Source organism: Ochotona curzoniae, unplaced genomic scaffold (assembly GCF_017591425.1).
Source record: "Ochotona curzoniae isolate NIBS_2020 unplaced genomic scaffold, NIBS_Ocur_1.0 contig_3432, whole genome shotgun sequence".
NCBI lineage: Eukaryota > Metazoa > Chordata > Mammalia > Lagomorpha > Ochotonidae > Ochotona > Ochotona curzoniae.
The window spans coordinates 21,139,014-21,152,630 of record NW_024465859.1 but is presented as its reverse complement, the minus strand read 5'-3'; positions in this window follow the sequence as shown (position 1 = coordinate 21,152,630).

The window sequence follows — 13,617 nt, the reverse complement described above, 5'->3', positions numbered from 1 at the left end:
GTTCTTGATAATGTCCTGGTGAGTGGGCCTTTAACTACACATGAGTACAATTAAGTCCAAGCCATTTCTGGACATTTTATTGTGTTCCTACCCATTGCCCTGGAATCTGGCTTAGACATGTAGCATGCCTTCTGGGAATGGCTTGATAAGAACCTTACATAGTAACGCAAGTGATGGGAGTATGAGCAGAAACTGCTATGGCAAAAATATAGTTACTGTGACCCTAAAGGTTCGCCTGTCCTTGCAATGCTTTAGAGCATAGAAAATGTAGTTGTTTTAGCTGCTTTCAGAGTTTTTAACTAGAGGAATTATAGGGTGATTTTGTTAATATCATAGAGATATACTTTTGATTATTGTTTGATTGTTTATGAGGTTGTAGAGGCTGCAGTTGTAGGGGATTTAATGTTTGGAACATTTTGTCTTAGATCCTTATGTTTTTTCTCTTTTGATGTATTTCTCCCATTAAGTGATAGATAAGTCGTGAAAATAAAATATAGTAGGAATGTTTTACTAATTAGTAGGTAACCATCTGTGCCTCGGCCTTGGAGTCCTGGCTGTCACCTAACGGCTACTACTGAAGAATGAATAATGGCTTGCTCTGAAGAAACTAATTCTAGTAAATTACAGAATTATCTCTAAGAACATCCAGTTGACCATGAAGTAAAAATTCATTAATTGAACATCTGTGCACGCCGGTTTAGTTCTGAAGTTAAAGACAAAAAGTTAGACAAAAAAAGTTTGTGCAGAGGTTTGTGATGTGTCTAAGTAAATAAAAAGGACAGCTTCTTCTTGAGCTGTTGCAAGAGGGCGCCATGTGACAGTGTCCGTGTCTTTCCTTATTGCCGACTCCGCACACCTTTCTCGAGCTCCGAACTCGAGCTGGAGCTGGCTTCTGGCAGCTGGGGAAGGTGGGGCTGCTGGGCAGGGGCACCAATGCAGAGGCTGCAAGGATGGGCTTGAGGGTGCTGGGAAGCAGAAAAGCTCAAGGTGGTAAGAATTCCAGAAGCTTCCGCCAAGCCCCTGGCTTGAGGTGTGGTTGTTTGGCAGGATGTTTGGTATCTTGAGCACCTTTCCTCCTGCAACTTCTGGAACATACCCTAAGCAGGAGCCATGCTTTCCCAGTTGAGCACCTTTGTGATCTGTGACAGTGAGTGGCAGTGCCCAGCCCACTGGGCAAGCCGCTACACACCAGGCTGTTCTGCACCACGGCCCAGGAGCTGGAGTTTGTCCCTGCGGTCTCTGTTCACAGATGAGGCGGCTGAGATCCGGAGGTTTCATGTCATTGGCCCCAGGCCACCCCACTCCCCACCCGGTGGAGGTGAGAGCTGGATTTAGAACCCCAGACTGGTTTGACTCCTAGCTCAAGTTCATTTCTTTCTGTGAGCTCAACTCAGCCCAGAGCTGGCAGGTTCCGACTGGCCTCCCAGCTCCGTGGGGGCCTCTAGCATTGCAGCACTGTGTCCCGCTGCTGGCTGCTGAGGGGCAAGCAGGGACCTCGGCTCAGAGTGCCCCAGTCCTGACAGCATGCCTCCCTGGCATTTGGGAGCCCTCTGGAAGATCCACTGTCTGCTTTGCTCTTTCTTTCTTTCTTTCTTTCTTTCTTTCTTTCTTTCTTTCTTTCTTTCTTTCTTTCTTTCTTTCTTTCTTTCTTTCTTTCTTTCTTTCTTTCTTTCTTTCTTTCTTTCTTCCTTCCTTCCTTCCTTCCTTCCTTCCTTCCTTCCTTCCTTCCTTCCTTCTTTCTTTCCTTTCTTTCCTTCCTTTCTTTCTTCCTTTCTTTCTTTCTTTCCTTTCTTCTCTTTCCTTCCTCTCTTCCCTTCCTCTTCCTTCCTTCCTTCCTTCCTTCCTTCCTTCCTTCCTTCCTTCCTTCCTTCCTTCCTTCCTTCCTTCCTTCCTTCCTTCCTTTCTGTTAGCACTGGCATGTCTTGGTCTGAGCTGTAACGCCCTTGGGAGAGAGGACAGTGTAGGTAAAACATGGCCAGCAGCTTCTGCCGTTTGCTCTGTGCTGTGCCCCAGGCCACATCATGACGTGGATCCATCCTCCTGATCGGCCCCATGTGATGGTCACTCTTATCGTCCCATTTTATGGGAGGGGACACTGAGGTCCAGGGAAGCAAGGTGACTTATGACTGCGACCAAGCTGGGATTTGAACCCTGTCTGGCTGATCGGCTTAACAGTTCCTGTTACTCTGCTACTCCCTGTGTGTGTATTTATTTTACTTGAAAGTCAGAATTACAGAGAGAAAGAGATAGAGAGAGACAGAAATCTCTTCCATCCACTGGTGGGTTCACTCTGCAAATGGCTCCTACGGCCAAAACTGCACTGCACTTAGTGCACTGCACTAAGCCGAGAGCCAGGAGCCCCTCCTAGGTCTTCCACATGAGTGCGGGGTCCCATCCTCCTCAAGCCATCCTCCTCTGCTTTCCCAGGCCACCAGCAGGGAGTGGAATGGAAGTGGTGCCCCTGGGACTTGAATCAGCACCCGTATGAGACGCTGGCGCTGCAGGCTGAGGATTAGCCAGGTATGCCACCATGATGGGCCCTGGTCTTTTTTTTTTCACTTTTTAAAAAAAGATTTACTTTTTTTATTGGAAAGGCAGATCAGATTTACAAAGAGAAGGAGAGACAGAAAGATCTTCCATCTGCTGGTTTACTCCCCACCTGATCGCAATGGCCAGAGCGGAGCCAATCTGAAGCTAGGAGCCAGGTGTTTCTTCAAGGTCTCTGACATGGGTGCTGAGTCTCAAGACTTTGGCCCATCCTCCAGTGATTTTCCAGGCCATAGGCAGGGAGCTGGATGGGAAGCGGAGCAGCAGGGACATGAACCGACACCATATGGAATCCTGGTGCTTGCAAGGTGAAGATTTAGCCACTGAGCCATCATGATGGACCTGCTATCTTATATGTTTTTTAAAAAGTGCTTTATTTTATTTTTATCGGAAAGTCAGATACACAGAGAGGAAGATCCTCTGCCTGTTGATTCATTCCCCAAGTGCCACAACGGCCAGAGCTGAGCCGATCTGAAGTTAGGATCTGGGAGCCTCTTCCAGGTTTCCCACACAGGTGCAGGGTCCCAGGACTTTAGACTATCCTCGGCTGCTTTCCCCAGGCCACAAGCAGGGTGCTGGATGGGAAGCAGGACCACCGGGATTAGAGCTGGTGCCCCTATGATATCCTGGCACATGCAAGGTAAGGACTTTAATCACTAGGCTACCGTTCTGGGTTCTATCTTTTGTTTTAAACAAGATTTGTCTATTTGAAAAGCAAACAAACAAACAAAAAAAGAGAGGAGAGAGAATCTTCCATCAGCTGTTTCACTCTCCAAATGGCTGTAATTGCTGGAACTGGATCAGGCTGAAGCCAGGAGCCAAGGGAGTCTTCCAGGTCTCCTATGTGGGCGCAGGGGCCCAGTGCTTGAGCCGTCCTCCACTGCTTCCCTTAGGTGCATTAACAGGGAGCTGGATGGGAAGTGGAGCAGCGGGGCCTCGAACTGGTGCTGATCCAGGATACTGATGTGGCAAGCGGTGATCCCCCCTGCTCTGCACCACAGCACCAGGCCCCTTTCTGATTTGGGATGTGAGACCTCCTGAAGTGGGAGTAAAGATAGTTTTGTTGTTGTGAGTGACTCAGTTTGGAGTGATTTGTTCCAGGAACTCTGAGAAGCAAAGATCTGTACCAAACCAGTGTTGTGTGAATGGCGGCAGCTACAGTGTTGTCTCGGTCCTGGCTACAGGGAGGGTTCTGGCAGCTGAGTGAACACTTACCCCCTCCGCCAGCAAGCCCAGGACGCTGATCCCTCAGGGGCACAGCGAGCCTGGGTGGGAAGCCTTGCATACTGCTGGTTCTCCCTGTGGCAGCTGTAGTCTTGAGACTGGATAATTGCTCTACTTTTCTGCACCTCAATCTTCCCATCAGAAAAATGGGAGGGGAGACAGGCTTGATGACTTTGGGTAGAAGATTCTGAGTCAGCCCAGACCATAGGCAGGTGGTAAGGTGGGGTGGTGGTGGAAGGCAGGTGGTGTTCGGTGGTTCACTTCGCTTAGAAAGGCCAAGGAGAGATGCAGGTGTGGCTGGATCCAGCAGTTCCCTGTCCATGTGAGATCCTGGTCTTGGTTCCCTCCTAAGTTTTGGCTTTATTCTAAGGCTCCATGGGACAAGAGAAAAATGGCCTCAGCCATTCCAGATCTGGCAGTCTCTCAGTTAAGTCTGATGGGGAAACAAACAAACAAACAAAGAAACAAACATCGCTGTTCCTCCAAAGTCTTGATGTTCACTCCGATTGTAAGGCCACACTTAACCCATCATTGTGGCAGGTGGACAACCAGCAGGTGGCTTGAGCCCTGCATTGTAAGCTTCTCCATGGCCACTCTGCCTCGGCCTGCTCCTCCACTCTGCCAACCTCGCCCTGCCCAGAGAAGGTGCACTGGGAGTGGGGGTGGGGTGTCCATCCCAAGTAGAATTTATAAGGCTTTGTTGTAAGAAGGGGAAGGAATGCAGACCCTCAATGCCTACATTGCTTTGGGCCTGCACTGGATCAGGGACAGGGGCAGAATACCTGGCAGGTACACAGAGCCCTTGTTTTCCCCTTTGCTCTGTGGGTCTCACTAGCTCAGGGTTCCTTCTCCCTTTGCCCCCACACCTCCAGGGCTCTGGACTGACCTCACATCCCTGGGGAGACCCTCTGAGCAGGCCTCCTCCCAGGGCAGGCCAGCTCGACGAGATGTACTGGGGTCTGGGTGTGGCTTTAGCGCCCTCTAGGGCTTTATGTGTTGACATTTCATCCCCAGGGGCTAAGAGGCAGGGACATCATCTGACTGTGGAGCAGGGTTATTCGGGAAATCATCTTCCTGGCTGAGTTCCTCTGAGTGTCCATCAAGTCCAGCTGCTCCTCCAGATGTGGAGGCCACTTCTTGGCATGCCAGAGATCCTCCTTGGTTAGGTCATTAGGGAGGGGCCTTTGTGACTAAGTACATGTGCCCTGGTAAGAAGAGGAGAGAGTTCAGACAGACACATGAAAGCATACATATATGGAGACTGGAGACATGTGTGTTCCATGTCCCCTGCACTGTTCTGGAACTGTGCTAATAAGAAGGCCATTGCCGGGCCCAGTGTGGTGGCCTAGTGGCTAAAGTCCTTGCCAATATCCCATATGGGTGCCGGATCTAATCCCGGTGGCCCCACTGCCCAGCTTCCCATTCAGCTTGTAGCCTGGGAAGGCAGTTGAGGATGGCCCAAAGCCTCAGGACCCTGCACCCATGTGGGAGATCTGGAGGAGGCTCCTGACTCCTGGCTTTGGATGAGCTCAGCTCTGGCTATTGTGGTCACTTGGGGAGTGAATCATCAGATGGAAGATCTTCCTCTCTGTCTCTCATCCTCTCTGTATATCTGACTTTGTAATAATAATAAAAAAATCTTAAAAAAAGAAAAAGGTCATCACCAGATGGAGCCCCTAGACCTTACACATGGAGAACCATGAGTTGCGAGGAAGCTCTTTGCTTTAAAAGCTAAGCTGTCGCAAGTGTTTCATCATAGTAGCAAAAGCTGGGCTAACATGAGGTGCAAAGAGAGTCTACTCAGGTGGCACCTGGGGAGAACACCTCCACTTTCTTCCAGGAGGTACAAAGTGTCCCGTGTTGTCTGTTGTGATCTGCCAGCACCATCAGCCCAGACAGGAGGATTACGGATTGTCTGCTTTTCCACTTTCTGTGGCAACTGCCACGAGAAAGCAGGAAGCTGGCCACAGCACATTCATGGCGGGCAGCAGCACCGGGTAGAAACCCACAGGTTGCTTTCTGTAACCAGGACTACCTGGCTATTGCTCCTCTATTCTGGGACCTCCCCGGTACTTTTCCTGATAACCCCCTTTTTACCTAAGTTGGCTGGGGCCTGTTGTATCTGTTGCTGGCAGTGACAAAATCCCATCATGGTGGGCATCTCCATTTCTCCAGGATGAGGGGCCAGGGAAGCAACTGGGCAGCTCCAGGGGAAAAGTCCAAGTTCTCCTGGTCCCACCTGCCAGTCCCTGACCTGAGTTCCACAAAAGGAGTTGGAAGAAGGAACAGGGCAGGGCAGCAGGAAGTGTGGACAAGAATGTGCAAATACTGGTGTGTTTGGAGAAGGGCTGCCAGCGGGTGGATGCAGGTCAAGGTTGGTTTCCTTCTTTGGGTCTTTGCTGTAAGCCTGGCAGGTGGAATGTAGAGGTAGGGTGAGGTGGCATGAGTGCTCAAAGGTTTGAAGATGGCTTAAGTCATTAGCATCTTCCCAAGGCTCCTCTGTCTGCTCCCTGACTCTGTGTTAGCCTCCTCCTCTGTCTGCTTCTTCGTTCACTGTTCAGGTGATTACTGGCGAATACAAATTTGTTATCCAGATGGCATGAAAGAGTGAACAAATACATAAATGAACTGAGCCAAACAATTCCAAGTTTGGAAACACAGAATCCACATGAAGAACCATTCCATTACTTTCTAGACACCCTCTCTGCCTGGTAGAGGGAGGACAATGAAAACTTCCACCCAGCAGAGTCAGACAGATTGACCCAGGTTCAAGTCCTGGGTTTATCATTTTGCAAGCTGCATGGCCATGGCAAGTTAGGTAGCTTCTCTGAGATATAAATGCTTTAGTTGTAAATGAATGGCTTGGGGAGACGTTGTTTTGAAGCTACTTATATGCCCATATCAAAGTACCTGGTTTGAGTCCCATCTACTCTCCCTCCCTCCCTCTCCCCTCCCTTCCTCCCTTCTTTCTCCCTCCCTCCATTCTTCTTCCCTTCTTTCCCTTCTCTCTTTCTTTCTTTCTTTCTTTCTTTCTTTCTTTCTTTCTTTCTTTCTTTCTTTCTTTCTTTCTTTCTTTCTTTCTTTCTTTCTTTCTTTCCTTCCTTCCTTCCTTCCTTCCTTCCTTCCTTCCTTCCTTCCTTCCTTCCTTCCTTCCTTCCTTCCTTCCTTCCTTCTTTCCTTCCTTCCTTCCTTCAGATTCATTTTATTTTTATTGGAAAGCCAGATATACAGAGAGTAGGAAAGACAGAGAGGAAGATCTTCCGTCCGATGATTCACTCCCCAAATGACCGCAACGGCCGGGGCTGAGCTGATCCGAAGCCAGGAGCCAGGAGCCAGGAGCCTTTCCCAGGCCCCCCACATTGATGCAGGTCTTCCTCGACTGCTTTCCCAGGTCACAAGCAAGTCGCCGGATGGAAAGTAGGGCTGCCAGGATTAGAAGCAGTGCCCATGTGGGATCCTGGTATGTTCAAGGTGAGGACTTTAGCTGCTAGGCTACCACATTGGGCCTTCTTCCTTTCTTCCTTTCTCTCTCTCTTTTTTCTTCCTTCCTTTTCTTTTTTTTCTTTCTTTCTTAAATTTACTTGTTTTTATTGGAAAGGCAGGTTTCCAGAGAGGAGATAGAGGGAGATCTTCCATGTGCTAGTTCACTCCCCAAGTGGCTGTAACCCCGCAGCTGGGCTGATCAGAAGCCAGAATCCAGGATCTTCTTCCTGGTCTCCCACATAGGCACAGGGTCCCCAGGCTTTGAGTCATTTTCTGTTGGTCTTTCATGGCTACGAACAGAGAGCTAATAGGAAGTAGAGCAGCTGGGACACAAACTGGTGCCCGTATGGCATGTTGGTGTGATGAGGATTTAGCCATTAGGTTATCATGCTGGTACCTACTCTTGTGTTTTTGATCCAGCTTCCTCCTAATGTGCTTGGTGGGGAGGTAGTGACAGATAATGGCCTAAATACTTGTTTCCTGCCATCTAAGTGGGAGACCCAGATGGAGTTCCTGGCACCTGACTCTGTTCTGCTCCAGCCCTCGCTGGTGTAGGCACTTTGGGAGTCATCTGGTGGATTGAAGATTTCTCAATCGTTAAAAAAGAATGCTGATCATGTATGGCTCAGCATAACATCTGTTGTATAGTTGCTACCACTACCTTTCTGCTTGTGTCTCCTGTGCTAGCTTTTCGGCAGTTCCTGTGAGCCCTGTTGGTACTGGGCATCCTTACCATTGCACTAGCTCTCTGCATCGGTTAGCTCCTGCTGTGTAACAAAGCTCTTTGAATGTTAGGTCGTGAGTCTGTGGCCAGTGGAGTCATTCTGCTGATCTTGGCTGGGATTCTCATACCTTTTTAGTGGTCAGCAGACTACAACAAGCTGATTTTGGATGACCTTGGGTGGGGTGAATGGGCCCTGCCTGAGGGAGCCTCCTGTTCTTTTAAACGCTAGCATGAATTTGTTCTTATTTAGGATGGTCGGAGACCTGAGAGAGACAATCATGATAAGGTCTCCAGAGATCCATGCTCACAGTTGGTGCTCTGTCGTTATCCGATTGGCCAAGGCAACTTCCTGGGCTACTCTGAGTGGGATGAGAGTACTTAGCTGCAGGGTGAGGGTGTGGAAAAGGGTCAAGCACAATGGTGTCAAGTGCATTCTAGATACAAGAGAGTAGCTCACTAACTGTTTCTCTCTGTACCCACATGCTGTCTTGCTTACCACTGGACCTCTGCGTCCTAGCAAACAGAACAGTGCATAGGAGGTGTTCAACAATTTGTTGACTGAGTAAATGAAAGGCTGGGTTGTAGGACTGTCCCTGGTCTACTGGAGAGCTGACACCCTAATGTAGATGAAAACTGCCTTGGGAGAGGACACAGTCAATGCTGGCTGCAGTCCTTGAAAGGTTTGGATTACTATGATGTTTGTGACTACGATGAAGGACCTGAAGCAGGCTACTTACGAAGGAAGGAGTTTTATTTTGGGTTCATGGTTTTAGAAGTTTGCAGCCAAGGTCAGGCATTGGTCACAGACTTCTGAGATGGCACAGAGTGCCACATTGCGGGAGGGAGCAGATATGTCTGTCTGTATCTCCTCTTACAAAGTTGCTGGATTTAACCCTGCAGACGCCATTCTAAACACCATAACTGGATTCAGCTTCACCCTTGTACAATGCCTAATACAGGCCTTTGGGCGTCTTCACCTATGAACATGGACTTTTTTTGGGGGGGAATCCTTAAATTAATATCTAAGCTATAGCAGTTGAGTTTATTTTTGCGTCTTTTCTGGAATTATAAGAGATCTGGTGATCGGAGGAGGGGCATGCTATTGAGGCAATGTAATTACGGTGGGAGCACACGTGGGGCAGGTCATTTAGACTTAGTACTAACAGTTGAATGCCCATTTCTGTGCAGGTGTGCATTTGGGATGTCATTAGAGCTGAATGGTCCCCTTTTGGGCTTTCTGTGTTGGAATTATTTCAAATAGTTGGTGAATACGCATGTGTTTGTCTCAGGGTAAAATGGTACGATAATAAATAATTATCATGAGTCATTAATTTGGTGCGCAAAGGTAATCATCGAGTGTCAAATATTTAAATCAATGGGAAAATAGGCAGATGTCACATGACTATCAGAGTATGTCAGCTGGACGACTGCTTTATTCAACTGGGACCAATAAATGTTTATGCAGATTTAAATAAGACTACTAGGCAGTATAATAGAAGCTTAATTATCTTTTGTAATCCCAATCTTTATAGAATTGTCTGGCACAATAGTGTTTTTAATATGAAACAAAATGATTTTTAAAGCCTATATTTAACTTCAGTCATTTAATTCTAAATAGACTACCAATCTCTCAAAAGAGTATCTATTTGGGAATTATTGTATCTGGTGAGATCAGTTGAAAGCAAAATGTCTGCCTTTTCCAGATCAGTCTTTTCTAAGGAAGGGAAATTCTTGATCAAGGTACAGCAAAATCTGGCAAATTAACTTCCATTCAGGCTTAGAAGACAAATGCAAACAGTTAAGGAAAAAAAAAAGATGGTGAAAAATAAGGATGTGATCCCTCTCTTTATATTTTTTCTTAAGATTTATTTATTCTTATGAAGCCAGGAGCCTGGAGCTTCTTCTGGGTCTCCCACACAGGTGCAGGGTCCCAAGGCTTTGGGCCATCCTTGACAGCTTTCCCAGATCACAAGCAGGGAGCTGTATGGGAAATGGGGCCTCCAGGACATGAACCGGCACCTATATGGAATGTTGGCAGATGCAAAGTGAGGACTTTAGCTACTAGGCTACCATGCTGGGCCTGGTTGCTCTCTTTAAAAAAAGATGAACTAATTTGAAAGTCAAATTACAGTGTGGAAGGGAGAGACAAAGGCAGTGATATCTTCCAACCACTGGTTCATTCCAAATGGCGACAACAACTGGAGCTCGGCCAGGTTGGAGCCAGGAGCCAGGATCCTGGAGCTTCTTCTTTCAGCTCTCCCATGCAGGTGCAGGGGCCCAAACACTTGCACCATCTTCTGCTGCTTTCCTAGTCTATTAGCTGGGAGCTGGACAGGAAGTGGAGCAGGCAGGACTCCAAGTGGCTTCCTTAAGGGATGTTGGGGCTGCAGATGGTGGCTTAACTCACTGTGCACACAATGTATGACTGATCCCCACAATGTGTATTTATTTCTCAAAATCCTAGAGCCTGGGAAGTCCAAGAATAAGGTGACAGCAAAGTGGATTTCATGGTAGGCATCTTCGCGTGTTCCTCCTGTCGTCTGTTTGTGGTGTGTGTGTGAAGGGCGGGGAGAAAGGGAGGGAGAGGCCCTTAGGAGTTTGCTAACTAACTGTTCATCACTTCCTTGGCGATGTCATCTCCAAAGGTAGTCACAGTGGGTATGACGGATTCAGTATGTGAGTTATGAAGGGTGACATGAATCCTGCAACAATTGTTGGAGACTCCATTTTCAGTAACGAACAGAGCAACTAGGGAACTAGAAACCCAAACAACATCACACATCGCCACCGACTTACGTGGAGTGCTCATTCCACCTGTCCAACACAGAACGCACACTCTTCTGCAGTGCACAGGGAGCATCCTCCAAGGCAGACCGCCTGGCCACAGGCCTGTCTCAGTAACACTGAAAACTTCAAAGGCATACTTCTTACTTTTCCAACCAAATGAACAGAACCAAAAATCAGGAAGAGAAAGCTGGAGAATCCATGAGCATATGGAAACAAAGCAATATGTATGTATTTTTTTCTTTCTTTCTTTAAAAAAATTTATTTTATTTTTAATATTGTTTGCATAACTGAGAGGAATGCACAGCCATGTGGGCCTCTCTGATTAGGGTATAATCAAGGAAGATGGGTGGAGTCAGTTTTTTTTTTTTCCTTCTGTGTCCACAGGGGAGGAGGGAGGGAGGCTGCTTCCTGCTGTTAACCACATTAGCACCTAGGGATGGGGGTTGCAACTGGTGCCTATGTGGGATTTGAACACTGAGCCTTCGCACTGGGCCCAAGTTATTGATTTCTTGCTCAGGCTGAGAAAATTTTCCCAAGGTCTATTGATTGACAAAGTTCATCTCAGGGCATCCACAGACCCAAGAACATAAGGCAATACATTCAAACAAGTGGCTGGTCAAAGAAGAAATGACAAGTAAAATCAGAAAATAGTTTGAGATGGAAGATGAAGCGACATCATACAAAAGCCAAACAGATGCAGCAAAAGCTGTGCTGTAGGGGAAATTCATAGCTAGAGATGCCTACATTAAAAAGAAGACAAATCTCTGGCCAGAAGCTCACCTTTACATCCTGAGGCACCAGAAAATGAGAACAGGTTAACCCCAAAATTGGTAAAAGGAAGAGACATAATAAAGCTTATGGTGGTAGAAAATAAAATAAAGACTAGAAAACCAATAGAAAAAAAAAATCAGTGAAACCACAAGCTGCCTCTGAAAAGCTGCACAAAACAGACAAGCCATGAAAATGACAGAGACAGAAGGTTGAAATGTCTAAAATCAGGAGTGGAAGTGGGGGACATCATCACAGAATTTCTGAAAGCAAGAGGTTATAACACACTGTGAACAACTGCAAGTTAACAAATTAGATAACTTGGGTGGAATGTGCAAATTCTTAGAAACACACGGACTGCCAAAACCCACTCAAGGGGGAAAGAAAGAAATCAGAACAGATCAAGAGCAAATACAAAATTGCTTTATAATCCAAATCCTCCCCAAAGCCCAGAACCAGGTAACCTCCCTGGTTGATGCAACCAAACACCTAAAGAATGAACTCCAATCTTTCTCAAATTCCTTCAAAAAGGAGAGAACTCTCCTGCCTCATTTTCTAAGGACAGCCTTGCTCTGATATCAAAGAAAAACAGACATCACAAGGAGAGAGAGAGCCAGAGGTCAACGTCCTGTGTGGGCCCATGTAGACATTCTCAGCGGAATGCTAGCAAGTTCATCAGCACATTGAGAAGGTTATGCAGCAGTATCAAGTTGGATTAAAACCAGGAACTTCCTGGTTGTTCAGTACAGCTTAGCCACCGTAAAGCATCAGCAGGGAGAAGACCATGTCAGCTTGATGCAGAGTGAGCACGTGGCTGTGCGTAACACTGTGCATGGCTGAAACACCCAGAAAAACTGGGAACAGAAAGGCAACTTCTTCAATAAGATAAAGAGAGTTTGTGAAAAGCTGCCAGGAAATGACCCATACCACAGCGAAAGATGGAAGGTTTTGCCCTAAGATCAAGAACAAGGCCAGGACTGGTCCTGGTGCCATAGCGTAATGGTTAAGGTCCTCGTCTTGAATACGCCAGGATCCCATATAGGCACCGTTTCTAATCCTGGCAGCGCCACTTCCCATCTAGCTCCCTGCTTGTGGCATGGGAAAGCAATAGAGGACGCCCCTATGCCTTGGGACCCTGTACCTGCATGGGATACCCGGAAGAAGTTCCTGGCTTCTGGCTTCGGATCGACACAGCACCAGCCATTGTGGTCACTTGGGGAGAGAGTCATCGGACGGAAGATCTTCCTCTCTGTCTCTCCTCCTCTCTGTATCTGCCTTTCCAATAAAATAAATACATCTTAAAAAAAAAAAAAAAAGAACAAGGCCAGGGACGTCTGCTTTGACCACTCCTGTCCAACCTTGTGCTTGCAGTTCTAGCCAGAGCAGCCAGAAAGGAGGACGTGAAATCATTTCAACTTAGGGATGACCCACTCTTGTATGTTTCTTACAAATCCCGCTGAGTTCTCTGTAGGACCTAATGAACACATTCACCAACATGGCATGACAGCAGACAGAATCCACACATGCAAATCAGCTGAGCTTCCATACACCAGTAAGAGGCAATTCAAAAGGGAAATGATGGGGATGCCACTGAGGTGTAGTGTGTAAAGCTGCCACTCCCGGTGCTGCCATCGCATAAGGGTACCAGTTCAAATCCCGGCTGCTCCACTTCGAATCCAGCTTCTGGCTAAAATGCCTAGGAAAGCAGCAAAGGATGGTCCTAGTGCTTGGACCCTGGCACCACTGCAGCCATTTGAGGAGTGAATCAGAAGATGGAAGATCTCTCTCCTTAAAAAAAAAAAAAAAAACCAACATTTTTTTAAAGGAAAGGAGGAAATTAAGGAAAAAAATTTTATTAGTAATAGCATCAAAAGAATACAATACTCGGAGTAATTTCAACCAACAGCTTATAGCACTTAAGGCTACACAACATTGCAGAACCAAGTTGAGGCCATAAGTGAGTGGAGAGGAACTCTGTTTTCATGGGCTGGAAGGCAAAATGCGGTTAAGAAGACAATGCAACCTCAATTGACTGAAGTTACTCACTGCGGCCCTTATTGAAATCCCAAAGGTCTTCTTGCAGA